Here is a 13,886-nt window from a genome sequence, read left to right as displayed (position 1 = left end):
GAAGGGATGGTCCCATCCCAGCAGGGGAAGAGGATGAATGGAGAGAGGCATGCAGGGGGAGCTGGCTGAACTGGGGAGCAGCAAGCAAAGGAAGTATGACTGGTGAGCCTGACCAAAAGGGGACTATTGTGAGAGAAAGAGGAATGAATGCTAGCTGACATCTAGAGACTGAAAGGAATAGGAGAGGACATAATTCTTGGTGGGGGGGAGCCCGCTGGATGCAATAAACAGAAGTGGTGGAGCCTGGTGACGTTCAGGAAGAGAAAGGCCAAAAACCAGAGAAAGAGCAGCCAGGCCAGAAAGAGATGGAGGAAAGGAAGAAGGGAGCAAATGAGCCTTGGATGGAAGGAGAGGCCAAGAGTGTGAGAGGTGTGTGGCAAGAGAGCCGAGAGTCATAGCACATGAGAGACTGATGGCTGTACTCTGTGGTTTCTATGTGTGTGTGCGTGTGCATCTGTGTGCATGTGTGTGTGCTTGTATGTTCATGTGTGTATCTGCGCGCGTGTGTCTAAAAGCAGAAGCCAAAGCACAAAAGGATGGATACCTGGGAACAGAGAAAGTCCCCAAACGAAAAAAAAGGCAGGAGGCTGAGGGTGAGGTATGCCAGGCTGCCAGGGAGCCACTGCAGGAGATGCAAGTGAATGGAGATAAGTACCAGTGATGTTTGGTTATTGAGAAAGACTGCCCAAAGGAGAGACAGATGGCTGAAGTGCTGTACTGAGTGGGCGTGGTGTCCAGAAAGGAAGCGATTGAGGGAAGGAGGCAGAGATAGACCCAGATAGAGTGTGACAGATACAGGAAAGAAGAAACCACAGACTGGTGAGGGGAATGGGGGCTTCAGATCTAAGGAGGCAGAGATGAGTACAAGTCTAGAACTCAAAAGCCAAGAAGGGAGGCAAGAGAGACCTAGAACTACTAGGAAGGGATACAGGGGGCAAGGGAGAGATGGGTGGTAAGAGGGACTAAGGGACTGAGACAAGTGGGGATGGAAAGGTCCCAAGTGAGAGATTTGTGCCTGCAGATTGCTACCCTTTCAGCTAGGTGTGAAAGGGCAAAGGGTGAACAGTGAACGAATGGTGGCTGAGAAAGGAGTGTTAGCCAGGTGATCATAGGGGAGGGTGCTGAGTCTTAGGTCTACACTGGGTCTAAGGAAGGACAGGGGGAAAAACATGGGAGTGGAGATGAGAACAAGGGAGTTCTGGCAGCTACAAGGGACACGTGAGGGGCAGATATTTACATGCAGTCCAATGCAGTATGGGAGTTGTATGCAGAGAGAAAGTCCAGCCCTGTGTGGTGGATGAATGGCCGTGTCCAGAAAATGGAAAATGAGTGGCTGAACAGAAAGCTTGAGTGAGATGGATGGATGGAGATTGCCAGGATGGGAGAGGCTGAGGTAGCAGTCCCACAGGCCCCACAGACAGGTGTGAAAGGAGAGACCCAACCTCTGATACTTGAAGGGATGGTCCCATCCCAACAGGGGAAGAGGATGAATGGAGAGAGGCATGCAGGGGGAGTTGGCTGAACTGGGGAGCAGCAAGCAAAGGAAGTATGACTGGTGAGCCTGACCAAAAGGGGACTATTGTGAGAGAAAGAGGAATGAATGCTAGCTGACATCTAGAGACTGAAAGGAATAGGAGAGGACATAATTCTTGGTGGGGGGGAGCCCGCTGGATGCAATAAACAGAAGTGGTAGAGCCTGGTGACATTCAGGAAGAGAAAGGCCAAAAACCAGAGAAAGAGCAGCCAGGCCAGAAAGAGATGGAGGAAAGGAAGAAGGGAGGAAATGAGCCTTGGATGGAAGGAGAGGCCAAGAGTGTGAGAGGTGTGTGGCAAGAGAGCCGAGAGTCATAGCACATGAGAGACTGATGGCTGTACTCTGTGGTTTCTGTGTGTGTGTGCGTGTGCATCTGTGTGCATGTGTGTGTGCTTGTATGTTCATGTGTGTATCTGCGCGCGTGTGTCTAAAAGCAGAAGCCAAAGCACAAAAGGATGGATACCTGGGAACAGAGAAAGTCCCCAAACGAAAAAAAGGCAGGAGGCTGAGGGTGAGGTATGCCAGGCTGCCAGGGAGCCACTGCAAGAGATGCAAGTGAATGGAGATAAGTACCAGTGATGTTTGGTTATTGAGAAAGACTGCCCAAAGGAGAGACAGATGGCTGAAGTGCTGTACTGAGTGGGCATGGTGCCCAGAAAGGAAGCGATTGAGGGAAGGAGGCAGAGATAGACCCAGATAGAGTGTGACAGATACAGGAAAGAAGAAACCACAGACTGGTGAGGGGAATGGGGGCTTCAGATCTAAGGAGGCAGAGATGAGTGCAAGTCTAGAACTCAAAAGCCAAGAAGGGAGGCAAGAGAGACCTAGAACTACTAGGAAGGGATACAGGGGGCAAGGGAGAGATGGGTGGTAAGAGGGACTAAGGGACTGAGACAAGTGGGGATGGAAAGGTCCCAAGTGAGAGATTTGTGCCTGCAGATTGCTACCCTTTCAGCTAGGTGTGAAAGGGCAAAGGGTGAACAGTGAACGAATGGTGGCTGAGAAAGGAGTGTTAGCCAGGTGATCATAGGGGAGGGTGCTGAGTCTTAGGTCTACACTGGGTCTAAGGAAGGACAGGGGGAAAGACATGGGAGTGGAGATGAGAACAAGGGAGTTCTGGCAGCTACAAGGGACACGTGAGGGGCAGATATTTACATGCAGTCCAATGCAGTATGGGAGTTGTATGCAGAGAGAAAGTCCAGCCCTGTGTGGTGGATGAATGGCCGTGTCCAGAAAGTGGAAAATGAGTGGCTGAACAGAAAGCTTGAGTGAGACGGATGGATGGAGATCGCCAGGATGGGAGAGGCTGAGGTAGCAGTCCCACAGGCCCCACAGACAGGTGTGAAAGGAGAGACCCAACCTCTGATACTTGAAGGGATGGTCCCATCCCAACAGGGGAAGAGGATGAATGGAGAGAGGCATGCAGGGGGAGCTGGCTGAACTGGGGAGCAGCAAGCAAAGGAAGTATGACTGGTGAGCCTGACCAAAAGGGGACTATTGTGAGAGAAAGAGGAATGAATGCTAGCTGACATCTAGAGACTGAAAGGAATAGGAGAGGACATAATTCTTGGTGGGGGGGAGCCCGCTGGATGCAATAAACAGAAGTGGTGGAGCCTAGTGACGTTCAGGAAGAGAAAGGCCAAAAACCAGGGAAAGAGCAGCCAGGCCAGAAAGAGATGGAGGAAAGGAAGAAGGGAGCAAATGAGCCTTGGATGGAAGGAGAGGCCACGAGTGTGAGAGGTGTGTGGCAAGAGAGCCGAGAGTCATAGCACATGAGAGACTGATGGCTGCGCTCTGTGGTTTCTGTGTTTGTGTCTGTGTGTGTGCGTGTGTGCTTGTATGTTCATGTGTGTATCTGTCTGCGTGTGTATGTGTTTGTACGTATGTGTTCATGTGTGTGTCTGCGCGCGTGTGTCTAAAAGCAGAAGCCAAAGCACAAAAGGATGGATACCTAGGAACAGAGAAAGTCCCCAAACGAAAAAAAGGCAGGAGGCTGAGGGTGAGGTATGCCAGGCTGCCAGGGAGCCACTGCAGGAGATGCAAGTGAATGGAGATAAGTACCAGTGATGTTTGGTTATTGAGAAAGACTGCCCAAAGGAGAGACAGATGGCTGAAGTGCTGTACTGAGTGGGCGTGGTGTCCAGAAAGGAAGCGATTGAGGGAAGGAGGCAGAGATAGACCCAGATAGAGTGTGACAGATACAGGAAAGAAGAAACCACAGACTGGTGAGAGGAATGGGGGCTTCAGATCTAAGGAGGCAGAGATGAGTGCAAGTCTAGAACTCAAAAGCCAAGAAGGGAGGCAAGAGAGACCTAGAACTACTAGGAAGGGATACAGGGGGCAAGGGAGAGATGGGTGGTAAGAGGGACTAAGGGACTGAGACAAGTGGGGATGGAAAGGTCCCAAGTGAGAGATTTGTGCCTGCAGATTGCTACCCTTTCAGCTAGGTGTGAAAGGGCAAAGGGTGAACAGTGAACGAATGGTGGCTGAGAAAGGAGTGTTAGCCAGGTGATCATAGGGGAGGGTGCTGAGTCTTAGGTCTACACTGGGTCTAAGGAAGGACAGGGGGAGAGACATGGGAGTGGACATGAGAACAAGGAGATCTGGCAGCTACAAGGGACACGTGAGGGGCAGATATTTACGTGCAGTCCAATGCAGTATGGAAGATGTATGCAGAGAGAAAGTCCAGCCCTGTGTGGTGCATGAATGGCCGTGTCCAGAAAGTAGAAAATGAGTGGCTGAACAGAAAGCTTGAGTGAGATGGATGGATGGAGATTGCCAGGATGGGAGAGGCTGAGGTAGCAGTCCCACAGGCCCCACAGATAGGTGTGAAAGGAGAGACCCGACCTCTGATACTTGAAGGGATGGTCCCATCCCAGCAGGGGAAGAGGATGAATGGAGAGAGGCATGCAGGGGGAGCTGGCTGAACTGGGGAGCAGCAAGCAAAGGAAGTATGACTGGTGAGCCTGACCAAAAGGGGACTATTGTGAGAGAAAGAGGAATGAATGCTAGCTGACATCTAGAGACTGAAAGGAATAGGAGAGGACATAATTCTTGGTGGGGGGGAGCCCGCTGGATGCAATAAACAGAAGTGGTGGAGCCTGGTGACGTTCAGGAAGAGAAAGGCCAAAAACCAGGGAAAGAGCAGCCAGGCCAGAAAGAGATGGAGGAAAGGAAGAAGGGAGCAAATGAGCCTTGGATGGAAGGAGAGGCCAAGAGTGTGAGAGGTGTGTGGCAAGAGAGCCGAGAGTCATAGCACATGAGAGACTGATGGCTGTACTCTGTGGTTTCTGTGTGTGTGTGCGTGTGCATCTGTGTGCATGTGTGTGTGCTTGTAAGTTCATGTGTGTATCTGCGCGCGTGTGTCTAAAAGCAGAAGCCAAAGCACAAAAGGATGGATACCTGGGAACAGAGAAAGTCCCCAAACGAAAAAAAGGCAGGAGGCTGAGGGTGAGGTATGCCAGGCTGCCAGGGAGCCACTGCAGGAGATGCAAGTGAATGGAGATAAGTACCAGTGATGTTTGGTTATTGAGAAAGACTGCCCAAAGGAGAGACAGATGGCTGAAGTGCTGTACTGAGTGGGCATGGTGCCCAGAAAGGAAGCGATTGAGGGAAGGAGGCAGAGATAGACCCAGATAGAGTGTGACAGATACAGGAAAGAAGAAACCACAGACTGGTGAGGGGAATGGGGGCTTCAGATCTAAGGAGGCAGAGATGAGTGCAAGTCTAGAACTCAAAAGCCAAGAAGGGAGGCAAGAGAGACCTAGAACTACTAGGAAGGGATACAGGGGGCAAGGGAGAGATGGGTGGTAAGAGGGACTAAGGGACTGAGACAAGTGGGGATGGAAAGGTCCCAAGTGAGAGATTTGTGCCTGCAGATTGCTACCCTTTCAGCTAGGTGTGAAAGGGCAAAGTGTGAACAGTGAACGAATGGTGGCTGAGAAAGGAGTGTTAGCCAGGTGATCATAGGGGAGGGTGCTGAGTCTTAGGTCTACACTGGGTCTAAGGAAGGACAGGGGGAAAGACATGGGAGTGGAGATGAGAACAAGGGAGTTCTGGCAGCTACAAGGGACACGTGAGGGGCAGATATTTACATGCAGTCCAATGCAGTATGGGAGTTGTATGCAGAGAGAAAGTCCAGCCCTGTGTGGTGGATGAATGGCCGTGTCCAGAAAGTGGAAAATGAGTGGCTGAACAGAAAGCTTGAGTGAGATGGATGGATGGAGATCGCCAGGATGGGAGAGGCTGAGGTAGCAGTCCCACAGGCCCCACAGACAGGTGTGAAAGGAGAGACCCAACCTCTGATACTTGAAGGGATGGTCCCATCCCAACAGGGGAAGAGGATGAATGGAGAGAGGCATGCAGGGGGAGCTGGCTGAACTGGGGAGCAGAAAGCAAAGGAAGTATGACTGGTGAGCCTGACCAAAAGGGGACTATTGTGAGAGAAAGAGGAATGAATGCTAGCTGACATCTAGAGACTGAAAGGAATAGGAGAGGACATAATTCTTGGTGGGGGGGAGCCCGCTGGATGCAATAAACAGAAGTGGTGGAGCCTGGTGACGTTCAGGAAGAGAAAGGCCAAAAACCAGGGAAAGAGCAGCCAGGCCAGAAAGAGATGGAGGAAAGGAAGAAGGGAGCAAATGAGCCTTGGATGGAAGGAGAGGCCAAGAGTGTGAGAGGTGTGTGGCAAGAGAGCCGAGAGTCATAGCACATGAGAGACTGATGGCTGTACTCTGTGGTTTCTGTGTGTGTGTACGTGTGCATCTGTGTGCATGTGTGTGTGCTTGTAAGTTCATGTGTGTATCTGCGCGCGTGTGTCTAAAAGCAGAAGCCAAAGCACAAAAGGATGGATACCTGGGAACAGAGAAAGTCCCCAAACGAAAAAAAGGCAGGAGGCTGAGGGTGAGGTATGCCAGGCTGCCAGGGAGCCACTGCAGGAGATGCAAGTGAATGGAGATAAGTACCAGTGATGTTTGGTTATTGAGAAAGACTGCCCAAAGGAGAGACAGATGGCTGAAGTGCTGTACTGAGTGGGCGTGGTGTCCAGAAAGGAAGCGATTGAGGGAAGGAGGCAGAGATAGACCCAGATAGAGTGTGACAGATACAGGAAAGAAGAAACCACAGACTGGTGAGAGGAATGGGGGCTTCAGATCTAAGGAGGCAGAGATGAGTGCAAGTCTAGAACTCAAAAGCCAAGAAGGGAGGCAAGAGAGACCTAGAACTACTAGGAAGGGATACAGGAGGCAAGGGAGAGATGGGTGGTAAGAGGGACTAAGGGACTGAGACAAGTGGGGATGGAAAGGTCCCAAGTGAGAGATTTGTGCCTGCAGATTGCTACCCTTTCAGCTAGGTGTGAAAGGGCAAAGGGTGAACAGTGAACGAATGGTGGCTGAGAAAGGAGTGTTAGCCAGGTGATCATAGGGGAGGGTGCTGAGTCTTAGGTCTACATTGGGTCTAAGGAAGGACAGGGGGAGAGACATGGGAGTGGAGATGAGAACAAGGAGATCTGGCAGCTACAAGGGACACCTGAGGGGCAGATATTTACATGCAGTCCAATGCAGTATGGAAGATGTATGCAGAGAGAAAGTCCAGCCCTGTGTGGTGCATGAATGGCCGTGTCCAGAAAGTGGAAAATGAGTGGCTGAACAGAAAGCTTGAGTGAGATGGATGGATGGAGATTGCCAGGATGGGAGAGGCTGAGGTAGCAGTCCCACAGGCCCCACAGATAGGTGTGAAAGGAGAGACCCGACCTCTGATACTTGAAGGGATGGTCCCATCCCAGCAGGGGAAGAGGATGAATGGAGAGAGGCATGCAGGGGGAGCTGGCTGAACTGGGGAGCAGCAAGCAAAGGAAGTATGACTGGTGAGCCTGACCAAAAGGGGACTATTGTGAGAGAAAGAGGAATGAATGCTAGCTGACATCTAGAGACTGAAAGGAATAGGAGAGGACATAATTCTTGGTGGGGGGGAGCCCGCTGGATGCAATAAACAGAAGTGGTGGAGCCTGGTGACGTTCAGGAAGAGAAAGGCCAAAAACCAGGGAAAGAGCAGCCAGGCCAGAAAGAGATGGAGGAAATGAAGAAGGGAGGAAATGAGCCTTGGAAGGAAGGAGAGGCCAAGAGTGTGAGAGGTGTGTGGCAAGAGAGCCGAGAGTCATAGCACATGAGAGACTGATGGCTGTACTCTGTGGTTTCTGTGTGTGTGTGCGTGTGCTTGTATGTTCATGTGTGTATCTGCGCGCGTGTGTCTAAAAGCAGAAGCCAAAGCACAAAAGGATGGATACCTGGGAACAGAGAAAGTCCCCAAACGAAAAAAAAGGCAGGAGGCTGAGGGTGAGGTATGCCAGGCTGCCAGGGAGCCACTGCAGGAGATGCAAGTGAATGGAGATAAGTACCAGTGATGTTTGGTTATTGAGAAAGACTGCCCAAAGGAGAGACAGATGGCTGAAGTGCTGTACTGAGTGGGCGTGGTGTCCAGAAAGGAAGCGATTGAGGGAAGGAGGCAGAGATAGACCCAGATAGAGTGTGACAGATACAGGAAAGAAGAAACCACAGACTGGTGAGGGGAATGGGGGCTTCAGATCTAAGGAGGCAGAGATGAGTACAAGTCTAGAACTCAAAAGCCAAGAAGGGAGGCAAGAGAGACCTAGAACTACTAGGAAGGGATACAGGGGGCAAGGGAGAGATGGGTGGTAAGAGGGACTAAGGGACTGAGACAAGTGGGGATGGAAATGTCCCAAGTGAGAGATTTGTGCCTGCAGATTGCTACCCTTTCAGCTAGGTGTGAAAGGGCAAAGGGTGAACAGTGAACGAATGGTGGCTGAGAAAGGAGTGTTAGCCAGGTGATCATAGGGGAGGGTGCTGAGTCTTAGGTCTACACTGGGTCTAAGGAAGGACAGGGGGAAAGACATGGGAGTGGAGATGAGAACAAGGGAGTTCTGGCAGCTACAAGGGACACGTGAGGGGCAGATATTTACATGCAGTCCAATGCAGTATGGGAGTTGTATGCAGAGAGAAAGTCCAGCCCTGTGTGGTGGATGAATGGCCGTGTCCAGAAAATGGAAAATGAGTGGCTGAACAGAAAGCTCGAGTGAGATGGATGGATGGAGATTGCCAGGATGGGAGAGGCTGAGGTAGCAGTCCCACAGGCCCCACAGACAGGTGTGAAAGGAGAGACCCAACCTCTGATACTTGAAGGGATGGTCCCATCCCAACAGGGGAAGAGGATGAATGGAGAGAGGCATGCAGGGGGAGCTGGCTGAACTGGGGAGCAGCAAGCAAAGGAAGTATGACTGGTGAGCCTGACCAAAAGGGGACTATTGTGAGAGAAAGAGGAATGAATGCTAGCTGACATCTAGAGACTGAAAGGAATAGGAGAGGACATAATTCTTGGTGGGGGGGAGCCCGCTGGATGCAATAAACAGAAGTGGTGGAGCCTAGTGACGTTCAGGAAGAGAAAGGCCAAAAACCAGGGAAAGAGCAGCCAGGCCAGAAAGAGATGGAGGAAAGGAAGAAGGGAGCAAATGAGCCTTGGATGGAAGGAGAGGCCAAGAGTGTGAGAGGTGTGTGGCAAGAGAGCCGAGAGTCATAGCACATGAGAGACTGATGGCTGCGCTCTGTGGTTTCTGTGTTTGTGTCTGTGTGTGTGCGTGTGTGCTTGTATGTTCATGTGTGTATCTGTCTGCGTGTGTATGTGTTTGTACGTATGTGTTCATGTGTGTGTCTGCGCGCGTGTGTCTAAAAGCAGAAGCCAAAGCACAAAAGGATGGATACCTGGGAACAGAGAAAGTCCCCAAACGAAAAAAAGGCAGGAGGCTGAGGGTGAGGTATGCCAGGCTGCCAGGGAGCCACTGCAGGAGATGCAAGTGAATGGAGATAAGTACCAGTGATGTTTGGTTATTGAGAAAGACTGCCCAAAGGAGAGACAGATGGCTGAAGTGCTGTACTGAGTGGGCGTGGTGTCCAGAAAGGAAGCGATTGAGGGAAGGAGGCAGAGATAGACCCAGATAGAGTGTGACAGATACAGGAAAGAAGAAACCACAGACTGGTGAGAGGAATGGGGGCTTCAGATCTAAGGAGGCAGAGATGAGTGCAAGTCTAGAACTCAAAAGCCAAGAAGGGAGGCAAGAGAGACCTAGAACTACTAGGAAGGGATACAGGGGGCAAGGGAGAGATGGGTGGTAAGAGGGACTAAGGGACTGAGACAAGTGGGGATGGAAAGGTCCCAAGTGAGAGATTTGTGCCTGCAGATTGCTACCCTTTCAGCTAGGTGTGAAAGGGCAAAGGGTGAACAGTGAACGAATGGTGGTTGAGAAAGGAGTGTTAGCCAGGTGATCATAGGGGAGGGTGCTGAGTCTTAGGTCTACACTGGGTCTAAGGAAGGACAGGGGGAGAGACATGGGAGTGGACATGAGAACAAGGAGATCTGGCAGCTACAAGGGACACCTGAGGGGCAGATATTTACGTGCAGTCCAATGCAGTATGGAAGATGTATGCAGAGAGAAAGTCCAGCCCTGTGTGGTGCATGAATGGCCGTGTCCAGAAAGTGGAAAATGAGTGGCTGAACAGAAAGCTTGAGTGAGATGGATGGATGGAGATTGCCAGGATGGGAGAGGCTGAGGTAGCAGTCCCACAGGCCCCACAGATAGGTGTGAAAGGAGAGACCCGACCTCTGATACTTGAAGGGATGGTCCCATCCCAGCAGGGGAAGAGGATGAATGGAGAGAGGCATGCAGGGGGAGCTGGCTGAACTGGGGAGCAGCAAGCAAAGGAAGTATGACTGGTGAGCCTGACCAAAAGGGGACTATTGTGAGAGAAAGAGGAATGAATGCTAGCTGACATCTAGAGACTGAAAGGAATAGGAGAGGACATAATTCTTGGTGGGGGGGAGCCCGCTGGATGCAATAAACAGAAGTGGTGGAGCCTGGTGACGTTCAGTAAGAGAAAGGCCAAAAACCAGAGAAAGAGCAGCCAGGCCAGAAAGAGATGGAGGAAAGGAAGAAGGGAGCAAATGAGCCTTGGATGGAAGGAGAGGCCAAGAGTGTGAGAGGTGTGTGGCAAGAGAGCCGAGAGTCATAGCACATGAGAGACTGATGGCTGCGCTCTGTGGTTTCTGTGTTTGTGTCTGTGTGTGTGCGTGTGTGCTTGTATGTTCATGTGTGTATCTGTCTGCGTGTGTATGTGTGTGTACGTATGTGTTCATGTGTGTGTCTGCGCGCGTGTGTCTAAAAGCAGAAGCCAAAGCACAAAAGGATGGATACCTAGGAACAGAGAAAGTCCCCAAACGAAAAAAAAGGCAGGAGGCTGAGGGTGAGGTATGCCAGGCTGCCAGGGAGCCACTGCAGGAGATGCAAGTGAATGGAGATAAGTACCAGTGATGTTTGGTTATTGAGAAAGACTGCCCAAAGGAGAGACAGATGGCTGAAGTGCTGTACTGAGTGGGCGTGGTGTCCAGAAAGGAAGCGATTGAGGGAAGGAGGCAGAGATAGACCCAGATAGAGTGTGACAGATACAGGAAAGAAGAAACCACAGACTGGTGAGAGGAATGGGGGCTTCAGATCTAAGGAGGCAGAGATGAGTACAAGTCTAGAACTCAAAAGCCAAGAAGGGAGGCAAGAGAGACCTAGAACTACTAGGAAGGGATACAGGGGGCAAGGGAGAGATGGGTGGTAAGAGGGACTAAGGGACTGAGACAAGTGGGGATGGAAAGGTCCCAAGTGAGAGATTTGTGCCTGCAGATTGCTACCCTTTCAGCTAGGTGTGAAAGGGCAAAGGGTGAACAGTGAACGAATGGTGGCTGAGAAAGGAGTGTTAGCCAGGTGATCATAGGGGAGGGTGCTGAGTCTTAGGTCTACATTGGGTCTAAGGAAGGACAGGGGGAGAGACATGGGAGTGGAGATGAGAACAAGGAGATCTGGCAGCTACAAGGGACACCTGAGGGGCAGATATTTACGTGCAGTCCAATGCAGTATGGAAGATGTATGCAGAGAGAAAGTCCAGCCCTGTGTGGTGCATGAATGGCCGTGTCCAGAAAGTGGAAAATGAGTGGCTGAACAGAAAGCTTGAGTGAGATGGATGGATGGAGATTGCCAGGATGGGAGAGGCTGAGGTAGCAGTCCCACAGGCCCCACAGATAGGTGTGAAAGGAGAGACCCGACCTCTGATACTTGAAGGGATGGTCCCATCCCAGCAGGGGAAGAGGATGAATGGAGAGAGGCATGCAGGGGGAGCTGGCTGAACTGGGGAGCAGCAAGCAAAGGAAGTATGACTGGTGAGCCTGACCAAAAGGGGACTATTGTGAGAGAAAGAGGAATGAATGCTAGCTGACATCTAGAGACTGAAAGGAATAGGAGAGGACATAATTCTTGGTGGGGGGGAGCCCGCTGGATGCAATAAACAGAAGTGGTGGAGCCTGGTGACGTTCAGGAAGAGAAAGGCCAAAAACCAGAGAAAGAGCAGCCAGGCCAGAAAGAGATGGAGGAAAGGAAGAAGGGAGCAAATGAGCCTTGGATGGAAGGAGAGGCCAAAAGTGTGAGAGGCGTGTGGCAAGAGAGCCGAGAGTCATAGCACATGAGAGACTGATGGCTGTACTCTGTGGTTTCTGTGTGTGTGTGTGCGTGTACATCTGTGTGCATGTGTGTGTGCTTGTATGTTCATGTGTGTATCTGCGCGCGTGTGTCTAAAAGCAGAAGCCAAAGCACAAAAGGATGGATACCTGGGAACAGAGAAAGTCCCCAAATGAAAAAAAAGGCAGGAGGCTGAGGGTGAGGTATGCCAGGCTGCCAGGGAGCCACTGCAGGAGATGCAAGTGAATGGAGATAAGTACCAGTGATGTTTGGTTATTGAGAAAGACTGCCCAAAGGAGAGACAGATGGCTGAAGTGCTGTACTGAGTGGGCGTGGTGTCCAGAAAGGAAGCGATTGAGGGAAGGAGGCAGAGATAGACCCAGATAGAGTGTGACAGATACAGGAAAGAAGAAACCACAGACTGGTGAGGGGAATGGGGGCTTCAGATCTAAGGAGGCAGAGATGAGTACAAGTCTAGAACTCAAAAGCCAAGAAGGGAGGCAAGAGAGACCTAGAACTACTAGGAAGGGATACAGTGGGCAAGGGAGAGATGGGTGGTAAGAGGGACTAAGGGACTGAGACAAGTGGGGATGGAAATGTCCCAAGTGAGAGATTTGTGCCTGCAGATTGCTACCCTTTCAGCTAGGTGTGAAAGGGCAAAGGGTGAACAGTGAACGAATGGTGGCTGAGAAAGGAGTGTTAGCCAGGTGATCATAGGGGAGGGTGCTGAGTCTTAGGTCTACACTGGGTCTAAGGAAGGACAGGGGGAAAGACATGGGAGTGGAGATGAGAACAAGGGAGTTCTGGCAGCTACAAGGGACACGTGAGGGGCAGATATTTACATGCAGTCCAATGCAGTATGGGAGTTGTATGCAGAGAGAAAGTCCAGCCCTGTGTGGTGGATGAATGGCCGTGTCCAGAAAATGGAAAATGAGTGGCTGAACAGAAAGCTTGAGTGAGATGGATGGATGGAGATTGCCAGGATGGGAGAGGCTGAGGTAGCAGTCCCACAGGCCCCACAGACAGGTGTGAAAGGAGAGACCCGACCTCTGATACTTGAAGGGATGGTCCCATCCCAACAGGGGAAGAGGATGAATGGAGAGAGGCATGCAGGGGGAGCTGGCTGAACTGGGGAGCAGCAAGCAAAGGAAGTATGACTGGTGAGCCTGACCAAAAGGGGACTATTGTGAGAGAAAGAGGAATGAATGCTAGCTGACATCTAGAGACTGAAAGGAGTAGGAGAGGACATGTTTCTTGGTGGGGGGGAGCCCGCTGGATGCAATAAACAGAAGTGGTGGAGCCTGCTGATGTTCAGGAAGAGAAAGGCCAAAAACCAGGGAAAGAGCAGCCAGGCCAGAAAGAGATGGAGGAAAGGAAGAAGGGAGCAAATGAGCCTTGGATGGAAGGAGAGGCCAAGAGTGTGAGAGGTGTGTGGCAAGGGAGCTGTTCTGAGTGAATGATATGTGTGTCCAGATCCGAAGACAGCAAAATAAGTTTGCAAGCCTTATTAGGGAAGGAGAAACATTTGAGAAGACAGAGATAGCCAGGACAGTAAAAAAGGTCGAGATGGGGAGAATTAACTATGCAATATTTGGAGGGAAACAGGCAGAGAGAAACCGGAATGCAAGTAGATATAAGGAATGTTTTCTTCCTTGGAAAGGAACCCAAGTGAGAGAGGTGTGAGAGGGCACGAATGGAAGCTATTGGAGATGTATTCCTAGAGAAACCTAACCTCCGAGGGGGGCGGGGTGAAGGAATCTAAGTCGAGGGCGAAAGTTCCATGGATGA

The sequence above is a fragment of the Dromiciops gliroides genome, chromosome X (assembly GCF_019393635.1).
Source record: "Dromiciops gliroides isolate mDroGli1 chromosome X, mDroGli1.pri, whole genome shotgun sequence".
Classification (NCBI taxonomy): domain Eukaryota; kingdom Metazoa; phylum Chordata; class Mammalia; order Microbiotheria; family Microbiotheriidae; genus Dromiciops; species Dromiciops gliroides.
This window is presented reverse-complemented; position numbering follows the sequence as displayed.